This window comes from Magnolia sinica, chromosome 2 (genome assembly GCF_029962835.1).
Source record: "Magnolia sinica isolate HGM2019 chromosome 2, MsV1, whole genome shotgun sequence".
NCBI lineage: Eukaryota > Viridiplantae > Streptophyta > Magnoliopsida > Magnoliales > Magnoliaceae > Magnolia > Magnolia sinica.
This window is the reverse complement of record NC_080574.1, coordinates 127,220,520-127,232,400: the sequence shown is the minus strand read 5'-3', so window position 1 is coordinate 127,232,400 and position 11,881 is coordinate 127,220,520.

Below are 11,881 nucleotides of genomic sequence, written 5' to 3'. Positions count from 1 at the left end.
AAACATGACTCAAATTCAAGAGTGCTTTTATCCCACACGTCTACTCTGACTATTGCGTGTTAGCATGTTCATACATTTTTTCAGCTGACTTCAAAGCTTATTACTAAGGTAAAATGCGCTAGCACACCTGAATCTATATTCGTTTTGAAGCATTCTTAATCATATCTACTCTAATTGAGTTATAAGAGTGTGGCCCACTTGATGATTATTAGATTGGCCATTAGACCCGGCTATTGGATTTCCATTGCATCTTGTCCTTGTATCCCCACCACCATCTTTTCATTCATATCTCTCATCCTTATCTCCATACCTTCGTCTTTTTGTACGTACTACATGGAATCAAGCAATTGTATATATTTAATTGCAATCCGACAATCAAAGAGGTTGCTTTTGTTGTGTTTTGTCTATATACTCGTATTCTCAGTGAAAGAATACACAGTTCTTCCATTGCAATTCATCTTTAACATGCCTAAAAACCGAGTTTAATGACCGAGCCGGCCCCACAAAATGTTAGCCTGGCCCATTGCCACCCTAAGGGTCTATTGGCTCGAATAATGAAAACCCATCTGCATCTTTTAGTGTTGATCAAGTGATGGGAAAATCTTGACCCTTGAATAGGTGGCCAACAAATAGCTAGGATTTCCAATTTGGGTTATTTTTTGGTGCGTGGACCATCCATGATTTATCAACGGTTTAGATCATTGAACCACGGTGACCACTCGTGGAAACTGAAACCCAGGTCTACCGTACAAACTCTCGCAGCGGAACAACCATCAGGTATGCTGACGCATCACATCGGATACGGCTTCCGTGGATCCCTGACTTTGGGGCCCACGCTGATGTATTTTTCTTAAATCCATGCCGTTCCTCCGTTTCTTCAGATCATTTTAGTGCAGGATACAAAACTTTCAGCAGATCTCATTCTCAAGTGCATCACACCACAGGAAACAGTGGTGATTGAATGCCCACCAGTAAATACTTTTTGGGGGCAACAGAATATTTGTTTTCCATCTAACCTGTTGATAAGGTCAAAAGGACATAGATGAAGGGACATAACAAATATCAGATTTTTTCAAAAATTTCATGATCCACAAAAATTTTTAATGGTCAATATCACTGTTTCCTGTGTTGTGGCTCACATGAGAATTCGATCTACTGTATTGTTTGGGATCTGAATTAAAATAATCTGGAGAAACAGATTGACGGAGTGGATATGATAAAATACATCAAGGTGGGCCCCATTGTTATGGACCCACTGTAGCCGCGTCCATCATTACCACCAATGTGAGCAGAACGAAATTGAAGATTGCTCAGATAATCAGAGAAATTAACGGCCAAAAGAAGCTCATTACCTTCAAGATGTGTAAGATGGCCCACCTTATAGTAACGGAGTCCGTGAATACAGCTGACCATTCATTGAAATTAGAATCATGTTTGGGTTACTGGTCAAAGGTACAAAACAAAAGCTAAAAAGGTCAAATTTATAAGTTGGGACTGTAAGTTACCGTCCAACGACCGCAATGTCTAAGGTGTCAGGTCCCTGCGACATTTCACCCGTCCAAAAGGGTGGGCCCACCATAAAGAACACCTTTTGCATCAATCTGGCCGGTCCATTCATCTGGTGGGTCACGTGGTAAAAATCATTGGACAACCGTCAATCTGGTGGAAAGTACACGTGGACCACAGTGATTCATCACGTGTCTCTGTTGACAATTCTCACCAACCACTGCATGCGTCAAAACGTGCCAACCTGTCATGTATTCAGACCATCTGACTCGTGTACGGGACGCTGCCATGTTGATGATGTGACAAAAATATCTGGTAGACCAAACATGGACGGTGTATAATAACTTCCAAGCTTTTCAGACCATCCATTAATTTTCTAGATGTCTAGCATGCCTGTTAGTTTACCGGTCTTTAACTTTGTCGAGGTCACCTCCCTGGTGGGTCACACCTGATATAGGGATGGATGTCCTAAGCACGATGCTAGATTGGCACGTGATGTTGCATGGACCGGTCGTGTTAAGGGGGAAGCGGATTGTGTGGTGATCTCAATACCATGGATATCCCTGGATATGGGCACCGGACGACTCGATCAGGCTAACTCGGCTCATCCGACTTGTACAGGTCTTACTCAACCCGAATTGAATGAATAAGTCGGTTCGATATGAGTAGGCTTTGCCTAATCCGAACTCAAACCAAGTCAAGTTCGGAGTTATCTAGTAACTCTATCCAAAACTCAATTCAGTTAGACCTGATTTGATTTAAAATCCAACTCTTTAACCGTACTCACCACACCCTAACCTGACCCGGTCTCAAAATTTCTCTCCCTCCCTCATCCTCCTCATCTTTCAAAGCACGGCCTCTCTCTCCCTCCCTCTAGGGTTGAAAGTTGGGCGGGTTCAACCCAACCAACTTAGACATTGGGTTAGGCTTGGGCAGGATGTATCAAGTTTGGTCTCAGGCTTGGGCCATACAAACACCAACCCGATAAAACTTGGGTTGGGCTCGGGATGAGGTCTCAGATTGCCCAACCCAACCCGAACCTGATCAAATTATAAATTCTCTATAAATTAATTATAATTGAGTGCGAATCGTCTATGTTGAAGGCATATGAAATTCCAATGGCATCGGGTTTCATTGGTCCACGTCATTTTCGATGACTTGAGTTAACAAGATATGCCTAATTTCTCTCTCCTAAATAGATTGCTTGATATACAATACGACTTTTAAAGGAGTAGTTGTCCTGTATGTTAACTTGTTTGTTTAGAAAAAATAAATTTTTTTATGATAAATAACTATATATATAATCAATAAAATCCTAGGTACAAAAAATAAGAAGTGTATTGAAAATATAAAAGACTAATATAATAATGAAAATATTAGCATATATTTATCCGACCAATCCGGCGAACCCGACCGAGCCTGCTTGGGTTGGGTTGGGTTAGGGTTGAGGTATAGGAACCTTGGGTTGGGCTGAGGTTGAGCACCAACCCGCCCGACTTTCAACCCTACCTCACTCATCATCCTATTTTTCAAGCCCAGCAACCACCCACCACCATAACCCTTCTCTCTCTCCTCTCCACTCTCTCGATCTCTCCCTTCCTCAGCTTTCAATCCAACTTGGTGCCAACTTGACCCGACTCAGCACTTTTGATCGGATCGAACTCGGTCCAAATCAGTCTAGGCCATACCAGACTTAGATCGAGTCAAGCATGTTGGACTCGATATCGAGTCCGATCAAGTTCCGGTCAAGACTATTTCAAAACCGGATCAAGTTGAGTCAGCCCTAACTCACTCGACTCAATGCCCAACTCTATCCCTGGTGACCAAACTCTGTGGGGCCCACCATGATGTATGTGTTTTATCGACTCCATCCATCCGTTTTGGCAGCTACATTTTCGGGCATGAGCCCAAAGTTGAATAATGTCCAAATCGCTAGTGGACCACACCACAGTAACCAGTGGGGATAATGATATCCACCGTTGAAACCTTCCTAGGGCCCACCCTGATGTTTATTTGCAATCCAACCAGTTGGTAAGGTCACAAACGTCTGGATGAAGGGAAAACACAAAAATATAAGCTTTATCCAAAACTTTTGTGGCCCCGAGAAGTTTTCAACAGTAAGTGTTCAATCCACACTCTTTCCTATGGTGTGGTCTTTTTGGGCCCTGGATGTGCTTCAAGTTTGCACTCATACATTAAAATGATCTGGTAAAATAGATAAATGGCTTGGATAAAACGTATAGATCACGATGGGCCCCACAGAATCCTGTCATCAGAGATAACAAGGGTGTTGGGTCACCACGCAATCCGCTTCCTGTGCAGCGGTGCATGTATCAACTGAATCGGTGATTGTGCCAGAACTAACAATTTGTTATAACCGCCCACTTCTAGGCCATCAATCAACGAGTTAGGGACTGATCTGATTTTTGGGCCATGGCCCATCCTAACCAAATGAACGATCCAGATCATTGTAGATGAGGCACCACACGTGACTTTGAGATCACGAGCGTGCACATCATTCGAGTAATCTTCTAGAAAAATCGGCTAACAGTCTGACCTTTGCCATCACGTTTCAAGGGTAACCCTCATATTTGCACAAGATCTTCATGTTCTTTCGATTCTGACAAGGTGGGGCCCATGATTCGGTAATCTAGACCACACTACCTACTGCGCCCCTCCTCGGATGTATCAAACCCAAAAAATCTTCTCTGCAGGACACTGGCAACCTTTCTATTTGTACGCTACAAGAAAACGGTCAAAAAGAGACATACACCAACAGTCCACATTCAACTGAGAAATGTTCAAATATTAGTGTCTAGAATCTTCCTATATGGGAGATTTTATACACACAGTCCATCCACGGTGGGACACAACTGATCAACGGTCTAGATTAGTGAAACATGGGTCCCATTTATTAAAAAATATTATGCATTTTGGATAGTAGGTGTGATAGTGTTTTCTACAGGAGATTGAAGTTGAAGTCAGAGGCCAGGGTCGCCTAAGGGCACCGAAGTATCGAAACTTGAAAGTGTCTGGTGGAATGCACTTTGGCTATGTTTGGCGGCACATATAGGGAAGAAAATAAAGCCATCCTTTGTTAGGTAATGGGCCAAAGTCCTCTTTTCAATGATTGACCGGTGTGCCATCATGGATGGAGAAATTTCCAGAAATCCTCTTTTCCAGCTGGTGCTAGTCCTTTCATTTCAAGCATCCATTTTTATCATGTATATGTGGCCCACTTGATGAGTTCGATGGTGTGACCCTTGCATAAAGCATGTCCAACATAACTCTAAGGCCTAAATCTCACACACATGTGCCATAGTGACATGTGCTAGCAAAGTGCCCCTTCCAACTTATTCTCTTACCACATGGCTATGTAAGTGTTCTGGTATAAGAAAGGTTGAATTGGGTATATATTGCTCAGGATAAACAATTTGTTCATGGTTTTTATTAATTCATTTAAGTATTCAATGTAATAAAAAATAAAAAAAACATAAAAATTATATTTCTAACTATTATAATAAAATAATAGAATGCAACTCGAGTCGATTAAGTTGGATTATAGGTTTACTTCGGCCAAACCCAAACCAATGAGGACCCAACTCCTCCCAAGCTCAAACCTAAGGTGCCTAACCAGATCCTCTGTACTAGATCCAACATAACCCAAGCTAAATACATACGATTGGTTCCAACTCGACTTGACTTGAATTTGCTCAACCTCAACTTAGCCGAAACACAATTTGAGTTGGCTAACACCAACCTAAACCTAGCCCTAAGCCCTTGATAACCCAACCCAATCAAAATTAAACTAAGTTGGGTCAATAGAGTTCAGGTAAACTTAAACCCAACTTGCAACCCTATAAAACCAAGACCATATATATCTTTGAAAATGGCATGAGAATTATAAGAAAAGCTTATTTCAAGTTCAATACACCCTTCCGTGCATATCATTGCATGCGCCAGCTTTATCGACATGTGCAATCATTCATATTTAAGCATCTTTCGCGTTTCACACACGACTCTAATTTTCAAGCACAATACATATGCTTGCATCAATGTGATGTCGTATCATCCATCTTAAACACACCACACGCGCCGCAAATGAATTGTGTTAAGTACCCATACCCATATGGAGGACATGCGCCCAACTAACCTAGCACAAGATGAGGGAAAATGTGCATTAGATATTCCTCACCCATTAGTATTGAATGTTTTCCCGTCGATGCTAAAATTACTCCAATCCAAGATTTAAGGGCCCGTTTGGCGGGGTGGATTGGAAGGGATTGAATGGTATTAGGGTGGATGGCATGGATTTCTAGGTAATGATGGTGTTGTCAGTGGATTGTCTTGAGATCCATGGGATTGCTCTATCTTGGATTGCTATATCCAGTCTGTTTGGCACACCCCGCCACTCCTGGGATTAAACCTTCCCATCCCTTCCAATCCCTAGTACCAAACACGTCCCAGGAAAATTTGAACGGATTAGGGTGGATTGGATGGGATTTAAAGGTAATGATGGTGTTGGCAGTGGATTGTCTTAAGATCCATGGGATTGGATCAGATCACCGACTCTGTTTGGCACGCCCAGCCAATCCCGGGATTTAACTTCCAATCCCTTCCAATACCATCCAATCCCTTCCAATCCGACCGGCCAAACAGGCCCTAAGTGGACCACACTCTTAGTTGTGTAAACTCATGACTAAAATTATAAAATCCCATGTGGTAGCACATGTGAGTCTTGAAATGTCTTACTTCTTGGAGAAGCGCTCATCCTAGTTGTGGCACATGTTGAGTGAATTGGATAAAATATTTGATAGAATATGATAAAATGTTTGATAGAATATAAAAATTACATTAGACCCCACAAATAATTTGAATGATTTTTTCTACTTGCACTTCTCATCTCCACTGTAACCCATAGCATAGCTTACTTGATTTTTGAATTAGAATGACTTTTGGGCCATAGCCCAAACAAAGACTAGCATACCTGATGTATGTGGTAAATCTACTTCACATGAAATACTCGGTCTGCATAAATGAATGCATAATCATATCATATTTATGAACATTTAATAAAATAACTAGTCTAGAAAAACATAATGTATATAACTTATTTAAAACTATGACCTAAAATAGCCAGATAATTACTAATTTGCTTCATCCAAACGGAATATGTTCCTATCCCGTCTTGCTCCACCAACACAACCTAACTCGACCCAAATACATATGATTGTTTCCAACCAAACCTAAACTTGCTCAGCTCAAACTCAGACTAATTCAAACCAGGTTAGCAAATGCCAACCTGAACTTAGCCCAAGGACCATGACAACCCAACCCAATTGGTGTTGAACTCAGGTTGGCAATCGAGTTTAGGTTAACAATAACCCTACTAAACGAGAATTCTTTTTAAAATGATAGAATAAATATAAGAATGACTTATTTCAAATTCTATACGAAGAAAAATACAATGTTTCATTCATGTATAGTGCACGTGCTTAATATCTCGTGCCAGCAAATTGTATATCCATGTTGAAGTGCTTCACATGTTTCATGTGTATTTTCAATTTTCAAGTACCTTACATGTGTCAATGTTAATATGAAATGCCACCTAATAAGTACAACATGTCACATCATCATTCAATCTGTTTTCATCCCAGTTGATAGCTGTTTTGGAATGAATTGTGGTGGGTTGACTATCCCTCATCGGGGGGATATGCTTGCAATTAACCGAGCACCAGATGAGGGAGAATTTGCTTCAAGATGTGCATTTTCACTGTGGATGCTAATTTATTTATTTTTCGAATCAATGACTTTTAAGTAGACCACACAGTTAGATGGCCGTGTAAAATCGTGACAAAAACTCTAAATGCATTTATCATAGCTTACATGAGCCTTGAAATGCCTTGATTTTCAAAGAACCCGCCCATCACAGGTGTAGCACACAACTGGGTGGATGGGATAGAATCTACAAACCCCAAATGCCACACATAATTTCAATGACTTTTAAGGCCTGTTTGGATACCGCTAAATAAGTTACTTTTTGACTTATTTTAAGTCATTAAGCTACTTTTTACACTTTAATTAGTTTGGTAAGTATTATTGTAAAAGTAACTTAATGCTTAAAGCTATTTATCTCAAGAAGTTTTACTGTTTTTATGTAACTTTTTGACTTGCTACTTTTTTAAGTTTCTCTCTTAGTCACAGTCCTTGTCAAAGGAGGTTCTCTCTCACTCTACTTGTCAAATGAGGCCCCATTGAAGTGGGGCCCACATAATGGACAGTCAACATCAAAGGTAAGCCCCATGTGATGAATGACTGCATATTAATATGTGCCTACATAATGGATGGTCTACATTAAAAGTCAGCCTTAATTATAAATAGTCACATCCAAAGCGGCTATCATAGACAACCTACTTCAAAGGTGGGGTCTACTTAATGGACTGTCCACATCAAAGGTAGGCTTTACATGATGGGCAAATATGGACATTGAAGTGGGGCCCCACATGATGAATGGCCCACATCAAGGTGGGCCCTAAATGATGGACGATCCACATCAAAGGTCGGCCCTCAATGATGAGTGGCTTACATCCAAGACAAGCCCCGTAAGATGGACAACCCACATTGAAGGTGGGGCCCACATGATAGACAATCCACATCAAAGCTGGTAGGTGGGGCCCACAAGATAGATTTCTCACCTTAAGGTGGGCTCCACATGATGGACGGTCCACATCAAAGGTTGGCTCTAACGTTGAGTGGCCCACATCCAAGCCATGACTTGCATGATGGACAACCCACATCAGAAGTGGGGCCACATGATGGACAGTCAACAAGATGGGTAATGGATATTGAAGGTGAACCCCACGTGATAAATAATAATATTGATTGTGGGCTTCACATGATTGATAGCTAACATCAAATGTGGGCCCTACAGAATATACATTGCACATTAAAGGTCGTTCCCTAATGATGAATGACACATATCCAAGGTGAACCCTATATGATAGATAAGACACATCAAAGGTAGAGCCCACACAATGAATAGTCTACATCAAAGGTTGATCCCATATAATAGGCAACAAATAAAGAAGATAGACTAAACAAACTCAATGGATAAATACTTATATGCCATTGGAAGCAAAACATATGTTTATACTTTTTAGCTAGTAAGTTAGTTATTTACCAAGCACCTGGTATAGGTTCCTGTATCCATAGGTGGTGAAATCCCACTTTGGTGTGCATGGGTGGGGTGTGTGTGCGTGTGTAAAACAATAATAATAATAATATTTACAGACAACCTTATTTACTAAGTAGAAACCAAGATAAGTTTACAATTACACGAGTACACCACCGACACACAGTGACTGGCTGAGAAACTGCCAAATGAAAAAGAGAATATATCAACGACATTTTCAAGGGCCAGGATTCCATTTTTGTCGGCCTTAATCTAGCAATATCCACGGCCCATCTGCGTCCGATTCATTAAAAAACTGCGTGGGGATGTGGGGCCCACCATATCTTGTGACCCAAAAACTGCGTGGGGATGTGGGGCCCAAAAATTAAAAAATCCAAGTAAATGTCATGGTGGACCCAGATTCCACTGAATGCCAACGGACTTCACTGGCATTCGCTTTATGTGACAAACATACATTGGCTGGATCCTCCATTTTGGTTTTTAGATAGGCAGAACGCGAATGCCAATGCTCCACATGTGCGAGCATGGCACATGTGTCATAAGTCCGTGATCGTTCGTATTGGGACCACACGCGTTTGGATACAAGCACGTGTGGCATGTTGACACGTGTGATGCGCATGAAGATAAAAGATTTGGACGTCTGGATTACGTACTTTTCATTAGATGGAGAAGATGTACATTTCTAGTGTCCAAGACAGTCTTCCGCCTCCTTCTCACCGACTCATACCAATCATCTGATGGGACCCACTAGGGATGGCGGATTCTTTCACCCATATGATTGGACTTTAAGATCAAATATAGAATATATGGCGTACATTTATTTTAACCGTCCATTTGTAGGCCAAATAGTGGATGGCCGGGATTATTCAATGAAATAGATTTTTATCCATCACTGGCCCACCAGATAAACGACTTGCCTTGGAATCGAATTACATAGTGTAGAATACAAGCGGTAGATTGGGTGAAAGATACCTCGTTTCAACACTCTCCATTCGATGGCTAACAGTGACGTATGCTTGTACTAACAAGCTAAAAAAAAAAGAGAAAAATTACGTAGTGTAGAATACAGCACCGACGTGGCACTGTGCATGGTGTGGTAAAACTCTGTGAGCCAAACAATGATATATGTTTTTTATCCACGCCATCCATTCATTTTGGCTGGATGATCACAGCACATGAGCTAAAAGATAAGGAGATCCAAAGCTCAAGTGGACCACACCACGGGAAGCAGTGGGGATTAAATGCCTGCTGTTGAAAACTTCTTGATGACAAGAAGTTGCATCAAGCTGATAGTGATATGTGTGTTTTCCCTTCGTCCATGGACGCGTGATCTTATGAACAGGTTGGATGGCAAAAAACCAACATGGTGGGCCCCACTGCTTCCTATTGTGTGGTCCACTTGAGCTTTGGATCTGCCTATTTTTTAGCTCTTGCCCTAAAATTATCTGGAAAAATAAACAGACTGCGTGGAAAAAACACATACATCATGGTGGAGCCCACAGATTATTGCCACGAATACATAGCACCGACGTTGCTGGGTACAATGTATACGTAAATCCCCGTCCTCTGGTGGGTCCCTACGACAATTTAGAACGATGAACTATACGGTCCTGAGCTTAAGCCTTAGGATTGTATGCATGTGAGACCGCGTGAAGCGATCATCCGGACCGTTAATCTGGTGGGACCTGTCATGAATACAACGGCTCAACATATCCCATCTCGAAAGATCCTCACTGCTCATTGAATATGAACAATTTTTGTATACTTCCTCAACCGCCCGTAGCCGACAGCATCTTTAGATTTTCGTATTCCCCCTCCCATCGTGGGGTTTCAAAAGATCAACGGTCTCGATCATCGGATATGTTCCCCGCGTTTCCCGAATCCAATACCATAGCAAATGGCGCGGATTGGGTATTACCCCTAGCTAGAGTCGGACGCTCCTAGCATGGGCTCTGTGAGGCCCACCGTGATGTATGTGTTTTTATCCACGCCTTCCATCCTTTTTGAAGGAACATTTTATGATATGATCCGAAATCTGAGTCAGATCGAAGACTTGAATGGGTCACACCACAAGAAGCGGTGGTGACAATGACGTCTACCGTTCAACCCTTCGTAGGCCCTACCGTATTGTTTACTTTCCATCCAAACTTTTTATAAGCTCAGATAGACTTGGATGGAAGGCAAAAAAAATATCAGCTTGATTCAAAACTTCTGTGGCCCCCAAGACGTTTTCACCGGTAGGCATTCCATACCCACTGTTTCCTGTAGTGTGATTTTTTTAATAGTTATTTATATGTAATTTTTGTTATAACCTACTAAAATAATTTTAAAAAATTTATGGACGGAGTTGATAAAACATTTCATAAAATTGGGATCCACAGAGCCCCTTCCAGGACCATCCGTCTCTGGCTAGGTCCTCTGGTGGGGATAGTACGCAATCCGCGTCCCACTGTAAACTGCCGTATTGCGGACGGAACCGAGTTCCTTTCGAAGCTTCTATAAATGACAAGAATATTCGCGCATGGATAGACTGAAGTGGCTTGCTATTCTAGACACGTGCCACTGTAATGCAAATGTTGTATCAGAGCCATTAATCTGACAGATACAGACGGTGGTCATTCTCTTGAAAATAATAAGGTGGCCTACTAATCACTACTAGCGTGAATTTAAACGATTATGAATATTGACCATTGATCATCTTTTATTCTCGTACTTATTTCGCAGCATGTTACTAGACTAACCTGAATTTCTGGCCGTTGAACGTCTGGATTAGGTCAGTAATGGTCCAGATGTAAAATATATATCCCACCTCAGCACGTGTGCGCAAATGTACTCTTCAATCTCCCGCAGCGCGAATGCATTAGCCGCTCCCTTGTGCTTCACATGCGCACATTTCCAGTTGCCATCGGGAGCCGATTAGATGCGGCGCCGGCCCCACCCAAGACACTACGCCCCTTACCATGGGACCGATCTTAGTTTATATATTGTTCATCCACACCGTCCATCGGTTTTTACAGGATTTTTAAAGCATGTACGCAAAAATTAAGCAGATAATAATATCAAGTAAACCATTCCATAGGAGAACGTGAAGATCTACCATTAAAAACTTTTTGTGGGCCAAAAAAGTTTTAGATCAAGCTGGTATTTTTTTTACCTATTCATCCATGAGTTTTTGACATTATA